Source organism: Callospermophilus lateralis, chromosome 13 (assembly GCF_048772815.1).
Source record: "Callospermophilus lateralis isolate mCalLat2 chromosome 13, mCalLat2.hap1, whole genome shotgun sequence".
Classification (NCBI taxonomy): Eukaryota; Metazoa; Chordata; class Mammalia; order Rodentia; family Sciuridae; genus Callospermophilus; species Callospermophilus lateralis.
In genome coordinates, this window is record NC_135317.1 from 8336012 (window position 1) to 8359493 (window position 23482).

The 23482-nt window shown below is 41.5% G+C and overlaps 1 pseudogene; it reads left to right on the plus strand.

Annotated features, from left to right (window-relative positions):
• Positions 1-10061, plus strand: part of LOC143637834 (phytanoyl-CoA dioxygenase, peroxisomal-like) — a 76361-nt pseudogene extending 66300 nt beyond the window's left edge.
• The last annotated feature ends 13421 nt before the right edge of the window (positions 10062-23482 follow it).

Sequence of the window (23482 nt, forward strand, 5' to 3'; positions counted from 1 at the left end):
TGCTGAGGATTGAACCTAGGGCCTTGTGCATGTGAGGAAGCACTAAACCAACTGAGCTATATCCCCCCCACCCCTCTTGCTTTTTTCATTCTTGCAGGAGGCCAGGAGGCAGGACTTTTGAGTTGGCCATTTTCTCCTCCCCCTCCTAGTAGCAGAGAGAAACTTTTCCTGAATCTGTAAATCTTCATACAGGTCAGGGCCAACCAGAGGTATGGAGCAGATGTCATGACATTATTTGTAAATTTAATTTTCTAGGGTTGCATTTGAAAAGATCTGCAGTGAGGAGTCCAAACATGCAGGACTCATTATAATAAGAGATGTGTCCTCTGTGGAATCAGAGTATATACCAAGTGAGAAAACAATTGCAAGGATTCAAGATTACCAGGAAGATAAGGAGCTCTTTAGATACTAAACTCTCCCAGAGGTTAGAGACTTGCTCTTGATTTGGTTTCTCCTTCATAGACAGCTTGCAGGTCTGCCCCAAGATTCCCTGGTTGTGCTGAATCTAACCCCTTCCTACACATGGAACAATAGAGTGGTGGGTCTCAGCTGGAGGTGATTTTGCCTCCCAGTGGATATTGACAATGTCTCAAGACTTTCCTGGTGATGGTAACCGCATAGTGGGTGCACTAGTAGCTTCTTGTGGGTAGGGACCAAGGATGCTGATAATGGGGCCTGAGATCCCATGATGCACAGAAGAGCTCTCTCCCCAAGACTTGACCCAACCAAGATACCAATAGCACCAAGACTAAGAAACACTTCTGTGAAGTGTGCTAATTATCGTTTTTTGGGGGGGTGGGGGAAAGACAGAAATTCTGCGTTAAATAGAAAGAGCGCTTCTAAGACTCAATATCAAAAGGGATGAAATTGTGAGGCTGTAATTTGTAAATGTATTGACTTTTTATTGTATTTCATAAATTGGGTCAGTTGAATGAATTTGCTTTTAAACTTAAATTAGTTTTTATTTAATTTGATTTATTTGTGGTACTAAGAATTGAACTCTGGGCCACTATTTCTTTCAACTACACTCCCAACTCTTTTTACTCTTTGTTTTGAGAAAGGGTCATGCTGTGGTTGAGGCTGGCCTTGAACCTATGATTTTTCTGCTTCAGCCTCCCAATCTACTGGGATAACAGCCATGAGTCACTATGCCTTAAGTTAGTTATTTTTTTCTAAAAATTTATTCTTCTTTCATAGTAATTGATATATCTAAAAGTACCCAAGCAAATCAGAAGGGCACAACATAAGAAACAGTGTCTCTCTACTCAGCCCCTCTTGCTCTTGGTGCATTCTTCTGGAATTAGGTCCTGCATCCTCAAGTGTGTTTGTGCACTCCCACCTTTTAGCACTGTGGTTTCCTAACCACTTGTTTAAAATGGTTTTGAAAGAGACTTTCCATATAGCAGATGCTGTCAGAGTGTTTGACTCCTGAAGTCAGACTGCACAGGTAAATCACCTGTGGTATGCTGCCTAGCACTCAAGAGAGAAGGCCCAGGGGAAATGACCTACGACCATCTGTGCTTCCCACCTTCGGTGCTGTGATGAGAATGGAAGTCTGCAGGTGGTCACAGATGAAGCCAGAGGCAACTTGTGTTGGATGAAGCACTACCATCCACAATGTTCAGATTTTCTATTTTCCTTTCTTCTCATGAGACTAGGGCTCTATGAGTAAAGGGGGCTGCTTTTTTTTGCCAATCTTGGTCCCTGTACTGGCGATTATTCTGCCTTGTTCATTAACCTCAGGGAAGAGATTCAGGGAATGGCCAGACTTATTGGATAATACTCCATGCTTTCTCAGAAAGGTTCCATTTTATTTGTAGTGTTGGAAATTCAACACTATATTTCATGATTGTGAAACACCAATTGGTATTTTGATTGTTGTCATTTTGATTCTTGTGTGGACACTTTATGCCTCTTGCCTATACTTCTGATTTCCAATGAGATTGTTCTTCTTTCTTCTCCCTTTTCTCAGGTTCTGAGGTATGTGGAGTGCTTCACTGTACCCAATATCATGGCCATGCACACAATGCTGATAAACAAACCTCCAGATACGGGTAAAGGGCTCTTATTGTTAAAGAGAAGCAAGAAAAAAAAAGATTCTTTAATTAAAACATGTAGAGTTGTTGTTCTAGATCTGGTCATGGTGTAACTGTTAAACTCTGGGTGAGTGAATGTGGGTGTTTTTGTTTAAGACTTAAAATAGCTCATGTTATATCAACTTTGAAGTGTAATAGTGATTTCAGATGTTGATTATAGGGTTATTGCTAAATTTTCAGATAACTGACTCCCTGGAAAAGTAGGTTGAGAAACATGACTATTATTATGTCATAGACTCCCTCTATTCAACATCTGTGATCTTCACCAACCATTCTTAGCCAGGATCACAAGGATTCTGCATTCCTGATCTGAAGACATCATTTTTACTAACAGGATGAAAGCTGTTACTACAAGTCACACTCAAGTGCTCGTGGTGCCTCGTGCTTGCCAAAACCTAGATTCTAAGTCCTCATGGAGACACTGATTCTGAAGTAGATCCCAGATGTCTGCATTTTAATACCCGTGCTCAGAGATTCCACTGCAGGTGACTCTTGGACCACACTCAGAGATTTTTCTGTACCAAGCAGCAGATATCAGTCAAGAGGGCTGTATCCTTTTCTACTTTTTCTTTCTTTTGACAGCTGGGAGAGGTTTATTTGATACGACTGAAGTACAGTGTTTTCCTCCATGGATGTCCTGCTTGGTGCGATGAGATTTTGGGGGAACCAAATTCTAAAATCAAAGATGGGGAAAATGTTTGTATGGTCAGTGGTTTTGACTAGTCAATAACTATACAGAGGATGCCTAATGTCTGTGAATTAAAATCTCTAAGAAAACTGTTTGTGGCATTAGCCACTTAGAAGCGAACCTCAAATTTGAATCAGTAACATTCTCTTATATTAATTCATTTGGTTTTTAAATTATTTAAAAATCCTTTTGTATGCTAGCTCTGTTCCAAATCCAGAGTGACGAAGAAATAAAGCACAGCAGAGATGATGGAGTATATGCAACTTCCTAGAAAAGAATGTAAGCACCCAGCCACCAGTAACTGAGAAGAAAATGCTCCATGTTGACTCAATATTTCACTTTAGTGCTGGTCTATTGGGAATGATTTTCCACAGTATTTTTTTTTTTTTTTTTTTTTGCAGGGGAAGGTAATGTGTTGTTTATTCCGGCATAGGATAAGAATTGTGAGATTTAAGCCCCTTTTGACAGCAGTCTCATTTCAGGCTGGAAGACTTCCTGGCACCCCTTGCACCAGGATCTACACTTTTTCCCCTTCAGGCCCAGCAATCGCATTGTTTGTGCTTGGACCGCCGTGGAGCACATTAACCAGAACAACAGCTGTCTGGCTGTCCTCCCAGGCACCCACAAACTTTCCCTGAAGCCACATGACTACCCCCAGTGGGAGGTAGGTCTGTCTGACCATTGAGTCTGGATCAGAATCTCTTTCACTGTTGTTATTTCACATAAGGTGCAAAAAGCTTAGAAATGAGACTGCTTTCCTTTCTCAGCAAAGCACTGTCCTGAAATTTGCAATTAGGATCAGGGGGAGTTCAAGGACATCACATAAAGTATTCATTTGATTTGTTTTTTCAACATGGGCTTGAAAGCCAGCCAGTGTGGAGACTTAGGTAGGAGCTGTCTAGGATCTGAGATGGTGAGGCCTAATGGCAGAGGTCAGGCATAAACCTTTCAACTCTGGTGTGTATGAAGTGCCCACTGACTGAAGGCTCTCAGAGTAGAATAAGGGAGGGAGGGATTATCTCTGTGCACCTGTGAAGACTAGAAAAATGCTCAGGGGTGGGAGGTGGTGATTGAGCTGAGACTTAAAGGACAAGGTAAAATTTCCTATCAAAAAAAAAATCTCCTTGGAGGCATCAGGGTCAAGGGCAAGTGGAACCTGGCTAATGAACATGAAATATGGAAGGCATTCTCAGATCAGATGGGCTGGGGACTGAGGCACATTTTGGAGAGTAGAAGGGGAAGATAACCTGAGAAGGTCTTTCAGGACCTGATTCAAAATGACTTAACACCTGTAGGTTACATGAGGGAATGGTGTCCTTTCCTTTTTAGGAAACTGTAAGAGCTTTTATTTCTAAGGAAAGTGTTTTTGAGGTATAAGTATCATATAATAGTACATATTTTCAATGTATAATTTGATCATTTTCACACACACACACACCTGGCACCACAATGAAATATTTTCCATCTCCTCCCCAGGCATCCACTCAGCTGATTTCTGTTCCTATAGATTAGTTTGCATTTTATAAAATGTCATATAGATATAATCATGTGACATACACTCTTTTTTTTTTTTTTTTTTTGGAGTGGTTGCTTTTGCTCAGCATATTTACTTTGAGGTTCAACAAAGCTGACAGTCTCAATAGTTTGTTCCTTTCGGTTCAGTGGCATGGCTGAATAATGGTTGGTTTATCCATTCAAATGTTGGTGCTGGGGAGCTACTATGTGCTTCTGCACCCATGAATGGCAAGGTCCTATCCATTCTTAAAGAATATGATCTCAGGTCTGGGGCACAATTGATTCCCAGGAGGTGTAGGAGCTCAGAGGCAGCAAAGCCAGAGAGCAGATCTCAGCCTTTTTGATGCTAGACCAGAAGACCCTGAAATCCCTGATGATGGTCAGAATGGAAAGGGCAGCTGTGGTGAGCAAGGAGACTGAGTCATGCTTCTGTAGGAAATGAAGGCTGTGGCTTCAAGGGCTTTTCTCTCCGAATTCTTGCACTACTGATTGTGTTCTGTGGAAATATTTGAGTCTGAATCCATATATATAAGTGGAAATGGTGAAATTTATAAGTTAGGTTCAGGGACAGGCAAGGGTTGGTGCAATCCTAAGGAGACTTATTGAGCAGAAGGGAATGGCATCCAGGGCTATGGGAGTAGACTGGTCTCTGAGATTCTGCTGAGGTTCACAGCAGTGGCAGTGAAAGTTTTCTGCTTAGCTTAACAGGGGCCAATATGCACCTTGGCCAGAAAAGAAGGACACAGAGTCAAAGTCACAATATTGTGCAGTAGGACAATGATTATTCCCCATTGGAATGGGACACTTCTGCCCAGATGCATAAAGGCTCATCAACTGTAGTCACTTCTCACTTTAATTTGTATAAAAAGGACATGCATACACATTTCCTGGATTTAAGACTACTTTTGGAAATAGTTATCAAAAAATACAGTGTTTAAACTTACTATTCTCTTTTTATTCTGAATATGACATAAGTCCTTTGAACTTAGAAAAATTGAGAATGTTCTGTACTTGGCTTGGGGAGAATAATTAGGCTATTCAAGATACCCTGAGTAATACAAGAATGATATGAACATAGTTCTAGGTAAGGAGAGTGTCAGGCTGCGGCAAGGATGTGAAGATTGAGGCTGTAAATGCCTAAGAGAAAGGTGTTCACATGCATTCACCACAAGAGGCAGAACTGATCTAGATTGCTTATAATTCAATTAGGAAGGGTAGGTAAATTTCCAATTTGGTTCATTTGTTTAAAAAATGACTTTAATATAAAAAACAATAAATTTAATATATGGACTTTAATTTGTTGCATTGCTGGGGTTCAAACCCAGGGCCTTGCACATGCTAGGCAAGCCCTCCACCACTGAGCTACATCTATAGTCCTTTGTAAAAATCTTAATTTAAGACAAAGTCTGGCTAAGTTTGCTACTCTGCCCTGAATTTATGATGCCTGGCCTCAGCCTCCCAAGTAGCTGGGATCACAGGTGTGTACCACTGTACCTGCAGCAGATGATATTTAAAAACCCAGAAATATGACAGACTTTTGCATTTTTTACATTTAATAATTTAATTTAGATAAGTCTTTCTCTTAAAAGAAGTCAGAGAACCTTTGCTGTCCCTGCCAAGTCATACAGAAAGTGTTCTTTTTGTTGCTTCCTCCAGACTTTGCCTATCTTATGTGTTTCAGGGTGGAGTTAACATTTTCTACTATGGGATTCAGGACTATGACCAGGACCATGCCCGAGTGCACCTTGTGATGGAGAAGGGAGACACTGTTTTCTTCCACCCATTGCTCATCCATGGATCTGGTCGGAATCAAACTCAAGGATTCCAGAAAGTATGCATCCATGTTGCTTCAGTTTTGAAAGATGAATGGGTTCAAAACAGAAAATCATAGGTATAGTAACATGTAAAGATTTTTGACTTTTCACTAAACTGAACTCTTTTTTCCAGTTTACTTGCCAGAAAGTATATTGGCCTTCCTTGTTCTTTTTTCGCTCTACTCAGTGAGAAGCCAGGTGCCCTCAGGATCCTAAACCTGTTACTTGTGAATCTTGGTCATTTGTGGAATCGCTTCAGAGCAGTAGCTCACCTTGCAGGGCCCAGTTTCTGCTTTCTTAATCTAAAACAATGATTAAAATACTCAAATAATCACATTTGGGATTTATATTGCTCAGGGTAACTAGAACAAGAAGCAAATATAGAATATCCTTATTGTTATAGAATATCCTTACTAACTGGGAAAAACAATATTTATCCTAAGCAAAGGTTCTGAATTGTCTGCACATATTTATCCCCCTCCAATCTCAGTGTTTTAAATTAAATAATATTGTCACTGACATTTAAAAATTGACAGAATTCCTTACAATTTCCCTGATTTCTCACTTGTCTCAAATTCAGCAGATCTTAGAGTATTGTGGGCTCACTTTCCTCATGGTAACAAGGTTGTCCATGATATTAAGGCTCCTTTAAGATTCAGTGGGGTTTCCAGTTTGTCCCCTGGTTCCCACTGATCCCTGTTCTATCCCCAAGTATAGGGTTGCAGACTTTATTCATTTATATTTGCCCCAGGCTTACTAGGGCCTGGTACAAGTTAATACCAGTTGGGGCAGTGCCTGAGGATAAAATTGAAGGGGCCACCAAAATCTCAGCCATCGAGTTAAATGCTGTTTTACTAAATCAAAATTAATGCAAAAAAATCCATGCTGTGTACAATGTCAAAAATTTAAATAAAAGACAGGAAGTACCCGCACTAGCATAACCCTCAGGCCGTGTTAAGTATGGAAGTGCAAGCACAAAGATGCAAATAGTGATGTGATTTGTAATATATTCACTTTGAAATATTTACATATTTTCACTGATTTTAATGTTCTGGAAGAACATTTACAATTATTTTCTAACAACATGAGAGTAGAAGTACACAATTTTCCTTATGCCTTGTGCCTTGATGTGGCTTTGTCTGGCATAGGGTCTACACAGAAAACTTTAAATACTTAGAAATGTGAAGATCTGTTACTTAGATAATTATGCCACCTGTCCTATATATATCTTTAAAAAATAAATAATTAGGTAAAAGACTCTTTAATCATTTCTTTATTAGCCTTTAGGTGGGAGAGCAGGAGGGAGAGGCTCACCTAGAAAGTGACAGATTTAGGATGCCACGGAGGGCCTGATAGTTGACTAGTCAAATCCTGGGCAGAAGAATGGACTCCCTGAAAGGAAAACTCCTCCTAGCTTGGTTGTTGGCATTCATAGCATACTTTTTCTCCATTATCAATTGTTCACTCTGCACAGGCAATTTCCTGCCATTTTGCCAGTTCTGATTGCCACTATATTGATGTGAAGGGCACCAGTCAAGAACATGTTGAGAAAGAAGCTGTGGGAATAGCAGATAAATTATACAGAAGTGACAGTGGCTTAGACTTGAAGGTACACTTGCATGAAATAACCAAGTAAAATGTCTGAAGTTTCTTGTCTTCACATGCTTATTTAATACCTAATTTAATTTGAAATGAAGGATATGGGAATTCTGAATGCATAGGAACAAACATAAAGGTTTGGGACTTCAATCAGGCCTCCGTTCCTGGTAAAGAATCATTTCATTAGGCAATCCTGTAAGACTTCAGGGAGCAATTCTGGAGCCAGTGTTGCTTTTGGTAAATTTGCATCTAGAGCAGAGATGAAGTAATGCTTATGGATGAAGGGCATTAGACAGTGTTTCATGTGCTTTCCTAATTAATACACATCACTTGGAAAGTATTTGTTTCTAAGTAGTGGACATTCAATGCCACTAAAGAGCAATAGATAAATTAGCAATCAAAGCCATTAAAAAAAAAACTTCACTTTATAGAAAACACACAGTTTATGTTCTGAACTAATAAGGTATTCCTATTTTACTTTATTTGTATGAGATAATGATAATATGGGCATGTACTATCAAGAAACTAAGTGTGATGATAACTCTAGTCCATCCAAGAATCTGTAGGTGAGTGCACACCAGTGGGATGCCACAGTACCATTGGGAACCTTCAGAACAGCTTTCCAGGGTGGAGAATCTTGCTTCTCTCTTTAGAATCTACAAATGTGTCCCTTGTCTGAAAATACTCCAGGATTGGCAATTCAACCAACTGAAATTTGGAAAAATACTCAGAATATTAAACAATGTTTGAAAAAAATTGCATCTGTACTAAACATATATAGACATTTTTTTAAATCATTATTTCCTATATACTACAGCAATACCTCATGTTTCCATTGCACCAGGTGCTCTACGTAATCTAGGGGTGATTTAAAATATATGGGAGGATGAACAGAGGTTATTTTATTGTAGGGACATGAGCACCCATGAATTTTGGCAGCTGAGGGGTCCTGGAGTGTACATTACATTTGAAGTTTGTAAAGGTTGAACACCATCCATATTTTAGTTATCTCACAAGTTAGAGCTTATCGGATATATTTAGAATAGAAATAGAATAATAGAATAACAATATCAACTCATAAAATTCTAACTTATAAAAACACTTCCATGGGCCTGGAGTTGTGGCTCAGTGGTGGAGTGCTCACCTAGCAAGTGTAAGGCGCCGGTTCAATCCTCAGCACCACATACAAATAAATAAATAAATAAATAAATAAATAAATAAATAAAGGTATTGTGTCCAACTAAAAATAAAAAAATATTTATTTAAAAAAAAATAAAACAAAAACACTTCCATGTCCCATTTCTGATTTTCTTCACCAGAATGCAGTGAACACTCTGTAATACACCTGCTGCAAAGGACAAATTGGAGTCCCAGAGACTGGCCTAAGAAGCAGAGCTAGATTTCAAAGTCAGGCCTAATTCTGAAATCATTCTTTCCACCATACCTTGCTGTCTGCTCAACAAGAAACAAGAAACAAGAAATTAGAAGGTCTCAATTGCTTTATTAATAATTGCAGCAGGGTGCGTTGTGGCACATGCCTGTAATCCCAGCTACTTCACAGTTTGGCTGAGGCAGGAGGATTGCAAGTGAGGCCAGCCTCAGCAACTTAGTGAGCCCCTGTCTCAAAATGGAAAATAAAAAGCCTGGGGATATAGATCAATAGAGAGTGGCCCTGGGTTCCATCTCCAGTACCCCCTCCCCACACCCAAGTAAACCAGTATCCATGGTACCATGTTCACTGCTACGATCTCATCAGAGTTGCCACCTCAAAGTGGTTCAGGCAAGTAACAAAAAGACAAGCCAAGAGAAGGGTTGTAAACTGCTGTGACTGAGCATCACAGCCACCCTCCTGGTGCATTACCTGTGATCAGCGAGGCCGACAGCTTGGGGATCCACTGACTCCATGCAGTTGGCATTGTTTTGATTCTTGGCAAGAGAATTAATTGCAGTTTCAAAGCTTGTTTATTTATTAATCAGTATAATAATCATCGCATTGTTTTCCTATTTAACCATTTGTAGAGCCTAGAAATCTTTTGTGGGGAATAGGCCAATGGATGTGTTCCACACACTCATTCTGTTTGGTACTATTTCCAGGATATTTGGATGTTTCGAGCCCGACTTGTGAAAGGAGAAAGAATCACTCTTTGAAACAGTCCTTGATTATAACTCTTTCAAAAGGAGATGAAAGAAACAAGGAGTCTAAGGAAAGTGTTTTCATATGGGATGATGTAATGTTTTCTATCACTTGGTATCAAAATCAAGAAACACGCCTTGGGAACTTCATTTTGCAGAGTTAATTTTGCAGTGCAGTGATGTTACATTAGTGGAAGTAAGAACAGTAAAATGAAATATAACTATTTTCAGAAAAAACTTGTTTGGGATTACAACCAATAAATGTCGCATCTGATTTAAGTATGTTCAATAATTCTGTAAGAATGATTTCAGAATTATTCCAGCAGAAATGAATGCCCTGAAACTCAGAGTGAACTGAGATGAGCATCCCTCTTCTAGTAAATCCAACACTTCCTCATTTAATGTCATGAGAGATTTCCAAACTAGAACCATGTGTAGTACATTCACATTTGGTGAAGGGTGTACGAAGGTCATCGTAGGATCAAAATAAGGTGGGTCCTCATTCTCTGACCCAGGCTTCCTTCCAAGACTTCTTCAATCCAGCTACTCTCTTTCAAAACCAGAATATTTTTTCAAAAAATATTCTTTGTTTCTAAGGAATGTAGACAATGGCATCTTCCCAGATACTTCCTGTTAAGCAGGGCAACTGAAAGCATATAGAATTTATGAATGAAACCTAAGCTTTTTTGAGGACCAGAAACATTTTAAGATACTCTAGGATGAACTGGGAGTGAGCCTGGACTGGGGATTTATTTCAATAAATCACTGTATTTCTATACCAGTTGAGGCAGTGCAACAACTCTGGAAAGAAGTATGGAGAGTCCTCAAGAAAACTGGGAACCATTGGACCCAGTTACCCCACTCCTCGGTATATATCCAAAGGTTTTTAAATCAGCATACTGTAGTAATATAGCCACATCAATGTTTATAGCACCACAATTTATAATATCTAGGCTATGGAAAAAAACTAGATGCCCTTCAATAAATGAATGGATAAAGAAATTGTGGTATATATGCACAATGGAATTACTTAGCTATAAAGAAGAAGACTTTATGACCTTCACTTGTAAATGGGTGGATCTGGAGACTATCATGCTAAGTGAATTAAGTCAAATCTCCCCAAAGCCAAAGATTGATATTCTCTGATACATGGATGCTAACCTACAACAAGTTGTGAGGGAATAGAAATTCAGTGGTTTTAGACACAGGGGAATGAAGGGTGGGAGATAGGAATAGGAAAGACAGTGGAATTCTTCTGACATAACTTTTTTATGTACATGCATGAGCACACCACAGTGAATCTCAACATTGTGTACATCCACAAGACTGGGATCCTGACTAGAATAAGGTATATTACATGTTTGTATAAATATATCAAAATAGATTCTACTGTCATTTGTTACTAAAAAGAACATTAACAAATTCTCTTAAAGACAAAAACATGGTTCTTATTTTTAAGAATTATATTTATGGCTTGATTAAGAATAAAACAGCCAGTTCCTTCCTTGTGATTCTGCTCAACAGAGGTTTTCCTAAGGCTTGTGTTACCATGTTTGTTAGTTTCTTAGCCCTAGCTGGAAAGGAGAGAAGGCAAGAGAATCATGAAAGGGCCTAAGGAAAGGATTCCTAGAAGGATGGGAACTAAAAGGTAAAGAACGAATGCCAGTGCAAACAGCATGCAGGAAGCAGGGCTTGTATCTAGAATGGACCTCGAACTAATTTCAATCTGAATTTCTTTCCCTGCCTGGGCCTTCCAAGAAGCTGTGATTACAGGTGTGCTCCCCTGAGCCTTGCTCTACCCCAATTAGAAAAACCAGATTTCAGGGAAAACAGCACAATTTGTTAGTCCCCAATGCATCTGTGAGTGAAAGCCAACTCTTCAATCAGGAAACATGCACTTCTATCTCATCTGTGTCCCTTCTGTCCCTTAGTTCACATATCAATCTGCAGGTTCCCACTCTGTAGTGGGAGGGGAATGACAGCAGGATGAGTAGGGCTGCTTTTCACTCACGTGCACCCTCCTAGTGAAGGACTGGAACAAACCTCTGCTGGAAAATGAAGAGATGGGGCAGGACACCTTGGCAGAATGACAAGAAGCCTGGCTGCTCAGTGAGAGGGGATGTGTTCAGGGCTGTTCATTCACTAGACAGTAATCCAAAAGTTGATACTCAATGAGCAAAATAAAACTAGAACCTTCTTCTAAGAAATTTGGAACTTAGAGTTGTGAAAAGCCAGAGGCCTTTGCTCACTTGTATGTATTTGGACTCCCCCCTTTTTTTTCTGTATCCTTTTTAATATATAGTTGGGATAAAAAACAATTGGAATAAAAATAATTGGGATGAAAGATATATATATAACAGCCAAGTGTGATGGCACATGCCTGTAATCCCAGTGGCTCAGGAGGCTGGGGCAGGAGGACTGCGAGTTCAAAGCCAGCATCAGCAAAAGCAGAGTGCTAAGCAACTCAGTGAGACTCTGTCCTTAAATAAACCACAAAACAGGGCTGGGAATGTGGCTCAGTGGTGGAGTGCCCCTGACCCCTGAGTTTAATACCTGGTACCTCTGAGGTATATATATAATACAATTAGTCATGTTAGCCTTTATTTGTTGTTTTCTTTTTTCTTACTGGGGATTGAACTCAGGGGTATTTTGCTACTAAGCTACATCCCCATTCCCCCCCCTTTTTTTTCTTTAGTTTGAGACAGGGTTTTAGTTAGCTTTTTCACTGCTGTGACCAAAAGACATGATAAGAACAATTAGAGGTGGAGAGGTTCATTTGTGGCTCAAGGTTTCAGAGATCTCAGTCCCTAGATGGCAGACTCCATTGTTCTGGGTCCAAGGTGAGTCAGAATCTCATGGTGGAAGGCTGTGCTAGATTAAAGCAGCTCAGGACATGATATCAGGAAGCAGAGAGAGACTTCTGCTGAACATGGACAAAATGTATACCCCAAAAGCACCTCCCCTAGTGACCCTCCTCTTTCAGCCACATCCTACCTACCTATAGGTTCCACCCAGTTTATTCTATCAGGGCATTAAGGCACTGATTAGGTTAAAATTCTTAATCCCTAATCATGTCACCTCTAAACTTTCTGGCATTGTCTCCAATTGAGCTTTTGGGTGACACCCCAATATCTGAACCATAAGTTCTTGTTAAATTTCCCAGGATGGCCTAGAACTTGCATTTCTGCCTCTGCCTTTCCAGTCACTGGGGTTACAAGCATGTGCTCCCATGCCTGGCCATCTTAGCCATTTTTAAGTGTGTAGATCAGTGGCATTGAGTACATTCACATTGCTTTGCAGCCATCATTACCATCCATCCACAGAACACTTTCCATCGTACCAAACTGACACATCATCCTCAGTAAACACTAGCCCATCTTTCCCCTTCCTTAAAACCTGGCCCACCACACTCTGCATTCTATATCTGTGAATTTGGTTACTTTAGGGACACTCAGGTGAGTGGAATCACAAAGTATTTTTCTTTTCCTTACAGGCTTATTTTGTTTAGCACCATGTCCTCAAGGTTCTTCCATGCTGTGGCATGTGTCAGAATGTCCTTCCTTTTTAAGATGGAATGATACTCCATTGAGGGGCTGGGGCAGGAGTTCAGCAGCACAGGGCTTGCCTAGCATGCATGAGGCACTGGGTTCAATCCTCAGCACCACATAAAAATAAACAAAATAAAGGCATTATGTTCATCTACAACTAAAAAAAAAATTTTAAATAATGCTCCATTGTATATCTATACCATGTTCTGCTCATTCTCCTGTCTATTGCAGGTTGATTTCCAATTTCAGTGATTCTGAACAGTGCGACTGTGAACATGAATGTACATATGTCTCTTTGAGAACCTGCTTTCCATTCTTTTGGTATCTTTTGACATTCAACTCCAGAAGTGGAATTGCTAGATCCTCTGGGAGTTCTATTGTTAATTTGTGAGGTGTCACCATACTTTTTGTCCAGTGTCTGCAACATTTTACATTCCCATCAGTAATGAAGGAGGCTTTCAATGTCTCCACGTCTTTGCAGCCACTGGTGACTTTTTATTTATTTGTTTATAGTAGCCATCTTACCCAACCCTGATGTCTACCCCTGAACTATATTTCCAGACCCTCTCCTTTAAAAAAAAATTTTTTTTGAGTCAGGGTCTAAGTTGCCCAGATCATCCTTGAACTTGTTATGCTCCTTCCTCAACCTCCCCAGGAGCCTGGATCAGAGGCCTTCAAGGGCATGCCCAGCAGTAGCCATCTTCCTGGGTGAGAGATGGTGTTCCTTCTGATACATTTGACCAAAATAAAATCTTTAGCCTACACTTCTATGGACAATGGAGAGCTAAACATGACTCAGTTATGGAACCTGTTTGGGGCACTTTAGATTGAAGCCTGGAGGGCTGAACAGGCCTACAGCTGACCTGGTGATATGAACTGGGAGATAATATAATATAAAACTGCTTCCATGTTTATGAGGGCAACAGGTGGAACAAAGCAGGCAGGGTTTTGTTTCTCTAAAGGGGAATGCCTTGTGAACAAAACCTGGAACAAAGATTCTACTGTGAATATATTACACTATGACTTTTAAAGAAAACTTTTTCTTACTTGTAGTTGGACAGAATAACTTTATTATGTTTATTTAATTTTATGTGGTGCTGAGGATCAAACCCAGTGCCGTACATGTGCTAGGTGAGTGCTCTACAGCTGAGCCACCACCCCAGCCCTGAATTTTACTTTTTTATTTGCCAGTATGGGGGATCCCACTCAGGGCCTGGAGCTAGGCAGCTGTTCTGCCACTGAGTTACATTCCCAGCTCCCTCCCCCATTTTTTGTCAGAAAGTCTCTCTAAGTTGCTCAGGATGGCCTCAAATTTTCAATCCTCCTACCTCAGCTTCTTGAGTAGCAGGGATTTCAGGTGTATGCCACACCTAACACAATCTACAACTCTAGTTTGTTCAACTTGTTTCCACTTTGGCCATGAGAAGATGTTGCTCTTGCCTCCTGTGTCCCTTTGACATAGAGACCCTCACCTGTGTAGGTTTTTGCTTTGTTCTTAATTATTAGCACTGCCTGCTTTCAGCCACCAGGGGATGCTCCAGGTTCAGCTGCATCTTTCCTGTCCTGTGTAAGATCAACCCCTTCTACCAGAGGAAGCTTTCCCTCAACTGTACAGATAAACATGTAGGCATCTGGGAAGAAACAGAAGACTTACCTCAGGGATTCTCACTAAGATCAAGTCACAAATATGTTGATTTTTTAACCTGAGTCAAATAATAGAAATTCAACATAAATAACTTGTATTTATAGAATTTACTTATCAATGTAGGCTCCTTGGTTCCAAGAGGGATTTGAGGTGGTTTCTGATATTACCATTGTGCATAGGAGAACTTGTCATTTCCTGAATGTGGGGTGGCCATGGCCTCCCTTGGTTTCTCTGCTTTCCTCACCTCCCCACCTGCTCTTGCACATCAGCGTTGTGGGAACAACATGTGTGCCTCAGTCCCCCAGGAGAATGTGAGGTTTCTGAGGGGCCTGTTCTTCCTCCAGCAGACATGACTCGCAAGTCTTTGTTGATTTTTCTAGTTGAAGAATGTGTCAGAAGTCCTTGAAAGTAGAGTTCTAGATACTGTCCTCCCAATAAGTCATGTTCTCCAGAGGACCACAGCTCTCATAGAGTTTAATTTCACAGCCAAAAGCTCAGTGAAACTTGTTGGGTTTTTGTTTTGTTTTGTTTTGTTTATTTTGTTTTGTTTTAGGCACCCTGGAAAGCACTCTATCACTGAGCAACACTCCCAGCTTCTGAATCTTGCTTTTAGGCCTCTCTCCTCACCTGGATGACAGGCATCTTAATTGAAGGGACAGCATCTTTCTTACTTTCCTTTGTAATTCCTTTTTTTTTTTTTTTTTTTGTAATGAGGATTAAACTGAGGGGTCCTCTACCACTGAGCTTCATCACCAGTCATTTTAAATTTTTATTTGGAGACAGGTTCTCACTAAGTTGCCCAGGCTCAGATCAAACTTGCAATCCTCCTGCCTGGGCCTCTGGATCTCTGGAATGACAGATGTGTACCACCACACCCTGCTCATGGAGTACTTCTCTGATCATGAGATTTCAAGTGTGTAAGTGGCCAGGTGCAGTTGGATCAAACCACTAACTTGATGATTGGAACTAACTCACATTGCCTTTTGGTGCCTCAGTCTACTCTGTAAGCTGCAGTGATTGGGCCATGAGAAGTGGCAATGACTATAATCCCAGTGACTTGGGAGTCTGAGGCAAGAAAATCACCAAGTTGAGGCCAGCAGGACAAATTAGTCTGATATTTCAAAAGGGATGGGGTTATAGCTCAGGGGGAGAGCACTTTCCTAGTATGCTTGAGAACCTCTGTTTCATCCCAGTCAGTCAAGGAAAAACAAAAGAAAATCCAAACATTTCTATAGAGCTTAGTGATGGGGACTGGGCCCAGGGTCTTATGCATGCACCCTAACATGGAGTTACATCTGGAGCTGGTAGCATAATCCTATTTCCACTGATCAGGAAAGCTGGTCATCTTCATAGTAAAGGTTTTGATTTCTTATTCGGAGAGAGGGGAAATGAATTCATATTTGTATTTTTAATTTTTCTTCTCTTAGCAATCTGCCTTTTGTACCAGGTGAGGGCAGTAAGGGAACACTTATTGTTCTGTACCCAGGGGGATAAGGGCTGAAGCAAAACCATGAAGGATCCTGAGTCCCCTAGAGGACAGTGTCTTTAGGTTAAATGATGACAGACATAAGCATGTCTCCTGAGAACTTTCAGCAACCCCAATGGACTAGTTCAGGGTCAGATACCCTCAGGATGATTAACTAAGCCATATGCAGTTGAACCTAGTAGAGAAACCAGGAGGTCCAAGTGTCAGGTAGTAGTTAATAATCAGCAGTGAAATTTGAGCCAATAACACAGAAGGGTCCTGGGATTACTTTGATTTTTTTTTTTTTTTCACAACAATCAGGTAATTTGCAGAACAACAGATGCACTAACCCTGAGAATAAGCAGATGGAAAAGAATTAAGTTTATTAAGAAATCCTGTCAAGAAAGAGATCAACCAGGCTAATTCCTGGCAACATCTACTGAGATCATTGTAAAGTTAGTATTTGTGGCCATAGGATTCTCAATGTATTTCAGAAGGGAAATTTCATTAATAGCACAGATGCACTAAGAGGAAGTCTGCCCTCACTGACCCCAGCACCTGCATGAAGATAGGATTGACTTATGGATGCAGCCCCCCTCAATAGGATGGTCACCATGGCAGTTCCAGAGAGGACTCACTAGGGTCAAAAACTCCTCTAGCTGGTGGGAAGGGGCAGACCAGCATCTGATTGGTAAAGACTGCAGGAGGGGAAACCCACTTTTGGTAAACAGCAAAGAGCTTTCAAGTTGGGAGCAGCACTGGTTCCTTTGTCCTTCTCTGCTGGAGTCCACCCCCTCCTCTCTCAGCTCTCTGCAGAGCCCTACTGTGCTCTCACTCCTACAAGAAAATTCTCTTGCTTGGCTTTTCCTGACTGAGTTTAGATTATCCTCCATGAGGACACCAGACATGAGGTTTGGAACTTGAGCTCCCCAGTCTCCTGTGACACTGGGTCCTTCTGTGAACAGGACTCTGGATTCTAGGATAACAGGTAAAGAATGTCATGGGAAAGGCATAAAGAACCCAAAGGTGAAGGCCAAAAAGCAGACCATGATCTAGTGACTGATGTTCCCTCTGGGAAAAAAAGAAGTAGCTGTTGGTCTGATGGCCTGTCTCCTGCACTATAGCACTCTCTCCAAATTTTACAAATACTTTATTTGAGTTGGTAGTGGACACTATATAATGTTAAAGGACTCAGAATGTCAAAAGTGGAATGTTTTCTCAGATACCTTAAAGGTAGTCTAAAATGAAAGAGAGGGAGAGAGAGAGAGAGAGAGAGAGAGAGAGAGAGAGAGAGAGAGAGAGAGAATGACAGATGGAGACACAGGGAAAAAAAAGGGGTCGGGGAATTCCATCAAAATTAAAGGAAGATCATGGAGCAGAAGAAGGGGATTGAGAGAATGGGATAGGGAAAAAGAGTGAAATGAATCTGACTTAAGTTTCCAAAGTACATACATGAACATACTACAATGAATCACTTTTTTATATAACTGCAAAACCTTAACTTTTACCAAAAAGAAAAAGAAAAAGAAAACTAAATAATCAGGAGGATCAGTAGAGGAGTGGAAAGGGAACAGTGGGAGGGAAGAGGGGAAGGGTACAGGTAAATACTGAGGACTTGATTGGAGTAAATTATTTCATACATTTATGTCAAAATGAAGTTGAATGTATGTATAACTATTATGAAACAATAAAACAAAGACAGTATTTAAGAACTAGAGCAACGTTCTGGAAGTAACTCCTTGCTAAAGAAACAATGAAAAATGAGGGGGGAAAGAAAGCAGATGAAATGCCAATCACCTGCAGAGTTTACAAAAGGTGTTACAAAACCATCTTACAAAAAGAACTTGTAGTTCTGTAAGAAATTTTAAATTATCCTAGATTTCATTAGGCTTTTCAGGGAGTGATTTATTTATTATTCTTTTTTTACTTAAAAAAAAAAAAGCAGTTTAGGAATAAACATTTGAATTTTACTGGTTTAGCAGTGGAAAGAACAGTCACTGGGTGACTATTAATAGATTGAAGCTATGAAGTTAAAGAGTGTGGGTCAGGTCCAGGCTCAGTCTTTGGTCATGGAATGTCCCTGCCAAGTCCCTGAACCCAGGATCCTGGGTGAGGCAAGGAGGGTCATTGGGGTTAGAAAGAGATAGCAGGAGAACAAGGTGCTCTGGTGACAGTGCCCCCCACCCCCCCGCCCTGACCCAATGACTCAGGGCTTCTCCCGCATACCCACAATCCCATCCAGAGGCCGAGCCCAGGAGGCGGAACTGCGAGTGTCGCGCAGGCATCTACTTAGTCCCCGGGTCGAGTCGCCCTCCCCGCCGGGAGGCGCAAGGCCCAGGAATAAAGTGGGGCTGCGCTGCGGGTTGGCGTCCTCGCGGGGCAATGGTGCGGCAGCGCACTGGTGCTCTCCTGCAGATGGTGCTGGGGCACCACAGCCTGGGCTGTGGTATCCTTTGCACTGATCTGGGCTCCTGCCAGACCGAGCACAAAGCCTCCACTTTGGAGATGGCCTCAGGTCTAAGTGGTGGCCTCTAGTGTGAAGGACAGCCACTGCACTTGCTCTCCTGGGTCCTCCGCGCCATTGTCATCCGATAGTCATACCTCGGGGGTGGGGAGACTGAATCTCCAGCTCTGGTGGCTCTCACTAAGAGATTTTTTTTTTTTTTTTAATACCACCAGCAGAAATCAGCCATGAAAGGACTTTATTCTTTTCTACTCTTTATTCCTTCTGACAGCTGGGAAAGGTTTATGGGATAGGAGTGAAGCCCAGTGTCACTAAATGTCTTCCTCCATGGGTGACATGAGGTTGTCTGGGAATCAAGTTCCAAGAGCAAAGCTGGGGAAAATGACTGTATGGTCAGTGGTTCTGACTGGTCACTGATGAAACACAGAACACCTACTGCTCTGTAAAGTAAGACCTATAAGGAAGCTGTTTTTGGCATCAGCCACTTTGAAGTGGACCTCAATTTTGACTCTATAACATTCTCTTCAACTTAATTCATCCTGCATTTTTTGTTTGTTTGTTTTTAATCCTTACTGCATACTAGCTAGCTCTGTTCCAAATCCAGGTGATAAAGGAAAAAGGCACAACAGGGATGATGGGGTATATGCAATTTACTAGGAAAGAGTGTAAGCTCCCAGCACTAGTAACTCAGAAGAAAGTATAAGCCCCTGTTGACTGCTATTTTTGTTTGGTGCTGTTCTCTTGAGAATGATTTTCCATGGTGTTTTATGTGGTTGTATTTCACAGGTGCAGGTCAGTGCTTTTTTATTCGGGAATAGGATGAAAATTGTGAGATTTAAGCCCCTTTTGACAGCAGTCTCATTTCAGGCAGGAAGACTTCCCAGGACCCCTTGCACCAGGATCTGCACTTTTTCCCCTTCAGGCCCAGCAATTGCATTGTTTGTGCTTGGACCGCCATGGAACACATTGACCGGAACAACGGCTGTCTGGCTGTCCTCCCAGGCACCCACAAACTTCCCATGAAGCCACATGACTACACCATGTGAGACGTAGGTCTGTCTTACCACTGAGTCTGGGTTAGAATCTCTTTCGCTGTTGTTATTTCATGTCAGGTTCAATAAGCTTAGATAAGACTGGTTTCCTTTATCAGTGAAGTATTATCCTGAAATTTGCAATTAGGATCAGGGGAGTTCAAGGACATCACGTAAAGTATTCATTTGATTTGTTCTTTCAACATGGGCTTGAAAGCCAGCCAGTGTGGAGACTTGTGTAGGAGCTGCCTAGGATCTGAGATGGCTTGGCCTGATGGCAGAGGTCAGGCATAAATCCTTCAACCACAGCAGAAGTGCCACTGACTGAAGACTCTGAATAGAGGAGAGGGAGGGAGGGATTATCTCTTTGTACCTGTGAAAACATACAGAGGTTCAGGGGTGGGAGGTGGATGGACAAGTTAGAATTTCCTGTCACAAAAGGATCTCCCTTGCTCTGTGTGATGTTGCAAAGCCTGTAATCCCAGAGGTATAGGAGGCTGAGGCAGGATTATTCTGAGTTCAATGCTAGCTAGCCTCAGCAAATTAGCAAGGCTCTAAGCAATTTAGACCCTATCTGTATAAAAAGGGCTAGGGATGTGGCTCAGTGGTAAGCGCCCCTGGGTTTAATCCCTGGTATGAAAAAAACACACAAAGACCATCTCCATGTAGGCACGGGAATCTAGGCTAAGGAGTAGCAACAGTAGAAGAAGCTCACAATCCAGATGGGCTGGGGACTGGCAGCACATTTTGAGGTGTAGAGGAAGGGGAGAGCCTGAAAAATGTATGTTAGGATCAGATCAAAGAGACTGTAATAGGATTCTTAGTTTCCAGGTTATATGGGGATATTGGGGTCCTTCTATTTTTTAGGAAGCTAAAGAAATTTACTTTTCTAAAAAAAAAAAAAGTTTTTTGAGCTGTGTCATATAATAGATAAAATTTTGAAATGTATATAATTTGATTATTTTTCACACACAGGCACACACACACACATATACACACACATATCTGGTAACAATCAAGAGAATCCATTCCACCTCCTGCCCCAGGCAACCACTCATCTGCTTTCGGTTCCTGTAGATTAGTTTATATTTTATAAAATGTCATATAAGTATTATCATGTGGCATACAATTTGTGTGTGTGTGTGTGTGTGTGTGTGTGTGTGGCTTTGTTGGTTAGCATATTATTTTGAGTTTCACCAAAGCTGACACATCTCAATAGCTTTTTCCTTTCTTTTCCTAAGTAGTATTCCGTGGCATGGCTGAACAATGGTTTGTTTATCCATTCAAATGTTGATGCTGGGAAGCTACTATGTGCTTCTGCACCCATGAATTGTGAGGTCCTATCCATTCTTGAAGAATATGATCTCAGGTCTGGGGCACAATTGATTCCCAGGAGGTGTAGGAGCTCATGTTATGCTCAAATTCGGAACCCCCAAAAGACCACCAGAGACCAAGATTGATGTAAGCAGCAAAGAGGTGTTTATTGCAAGCTAGCTTGGTCCTCTGTGCTCACACACAGCAACTGGCGATGCTGAGAAGCCCCAAGCCCAGGGTTTGCAGCAGTTTTATACATTCTTTGGCAAAGGCAGGGACCCCCACATACATCATAGCATCTCTTAGCAAATCATCACACACCGTGGGAAAATCAAATAAAAACTCTAAAACATGATTAGCACATTCACTGGTGGGAACAAGTTGGGTAGGGGTGATTGGTTACTATAAGAGGGGGATTCATTTGAATTGATTGTTTTAAGCCAAGAGGGGTGTTCATGCTGAACTACACGGTATCCCAACACCATAAACTACTGGGAGGGTCATCTGGCATCCCAGGTATTTCCTTGTGTTATGCTGATTGTGGCTGTTAAGGGGTTGCTATGGGTCCCCACCTAGCCTGACTGAGTCAGGGACACCTGGCGCAGCAGATCTCTCCTGTTATTTGTAGATAAATAACTTAGCAGGATGAGAATGTGCCTAGAGAGCTCTGTGGGTCTTTCCAAGGACAAAGGTCATGTCCCTTCCTTGGACAGGTTTTGCTCGGAGGTAGAGGCTGGTTTTTCACTCAGAGGCAGCAAAACCAGAGAGCAGATCTCAGCCTTTTTGATGCCAGGCCAGAAAATCCTGAAATCCCCGATGATGGTCAGAATGGAAAGGGCAGCTGTGGTGAGCAAGGAGACTGAGTCTTGCTTCTGTCGGATGTGAAGGCTGTGGCTTCAAGGGCTTTTCTCTCTGAATTCTTGCACTACTGATTGTGTTCTGTGGAAATATTTGAGTCTGAATCCTGATATGAAAGTGGAAATTGTGAAATTTATCAGTTAAGTTCAGGGACAGGCTGTCAGGGGTTTTTAGCCCTCTACCCTTCCCTCCTGACCTGCAGGAAAGATTGGGGGAGCATGCCCCAACCAGGACAAGCCAAGAAAGGCAAAGGTCGACTAAAGGTTGACTGGCCACCCACACCCAGCCCTCCCTCACCAGAAGACAATCAGTTGCACCAGGGAAAACAGTCAAATCAGGATCACGTTTATTGAGAAAACTCACACAGCTAATATAATGTACAGGAGCCAATCAAGGTAAAGGTCAGCAGGGTGGGGAGAGTTCTCATGTACACCCATCCTACAGGCAGTAATGGGAGACATGAGCTGTCTGAGCTGTCCGTGAGGGCAGAAGGGTTCTGAGCCTATCCTAGAGGTAGTCAGATTCTTCATCACAACCCATGGCAATGACTTCTGGCTAATCGCTAGGTGCTCTCTTAGCCACATGTGGCCCCAGGACTGAGATGCAGGTAGCAGCCAGCAAGTTAGGTTTCCTCTTTTCTGATGCAACGTGTCCCATGTTACATCATGCCCTACAACAGGTAAGGGTTGGTGCAATCCTAAAGAGGCTTATTGAGCAGAAGGGAATGGTGTCCAAGGCTTTGGGAGCAGACAGGTCTCTGAGATGCTGCTGAGATTCACAGCTAAGGTCTGCTTAGCTTAGCTGGAGACTGTAGCCACATTGGCCAGGAAAGAAGGGCACTGGGTCAAAGTCACAATGTTGTGCAGTAGGACAATGATTATTCCCCAAAAGGATACTCTTAGCATGAGGAATGGGACACTTCTGCCCAGATGCATAAAGGCTCATCAACTGTAGTCACTTCTCACTTCAGTTTCTATAATAAGGACATACACATTTCCTGGAGTTAAGACTACTTTTGGTAACAGTTATCAACAAACACAGTATTTAAGCTTGCTGTTCACTTTTTATTCTGAATATGACATAAGTCCTTTGAACTTAGAAAAATTGATCATGTTCTGCACTTAGTTTGGGGAGAATTAGCCTATTCAAGACACCCTGAGTAATACAAAAATGATGTGAACAAAATTCTAGCTGAGGAGAATGGGGCAAGGATGATAAGATTGAGGCTGGAAATAAGAGAAAGGTGTTCACCTGCATTCACCACAAGAGTCAGAACTGATCTGATTATTTATAATTCAAGGTAAAGTTCAAC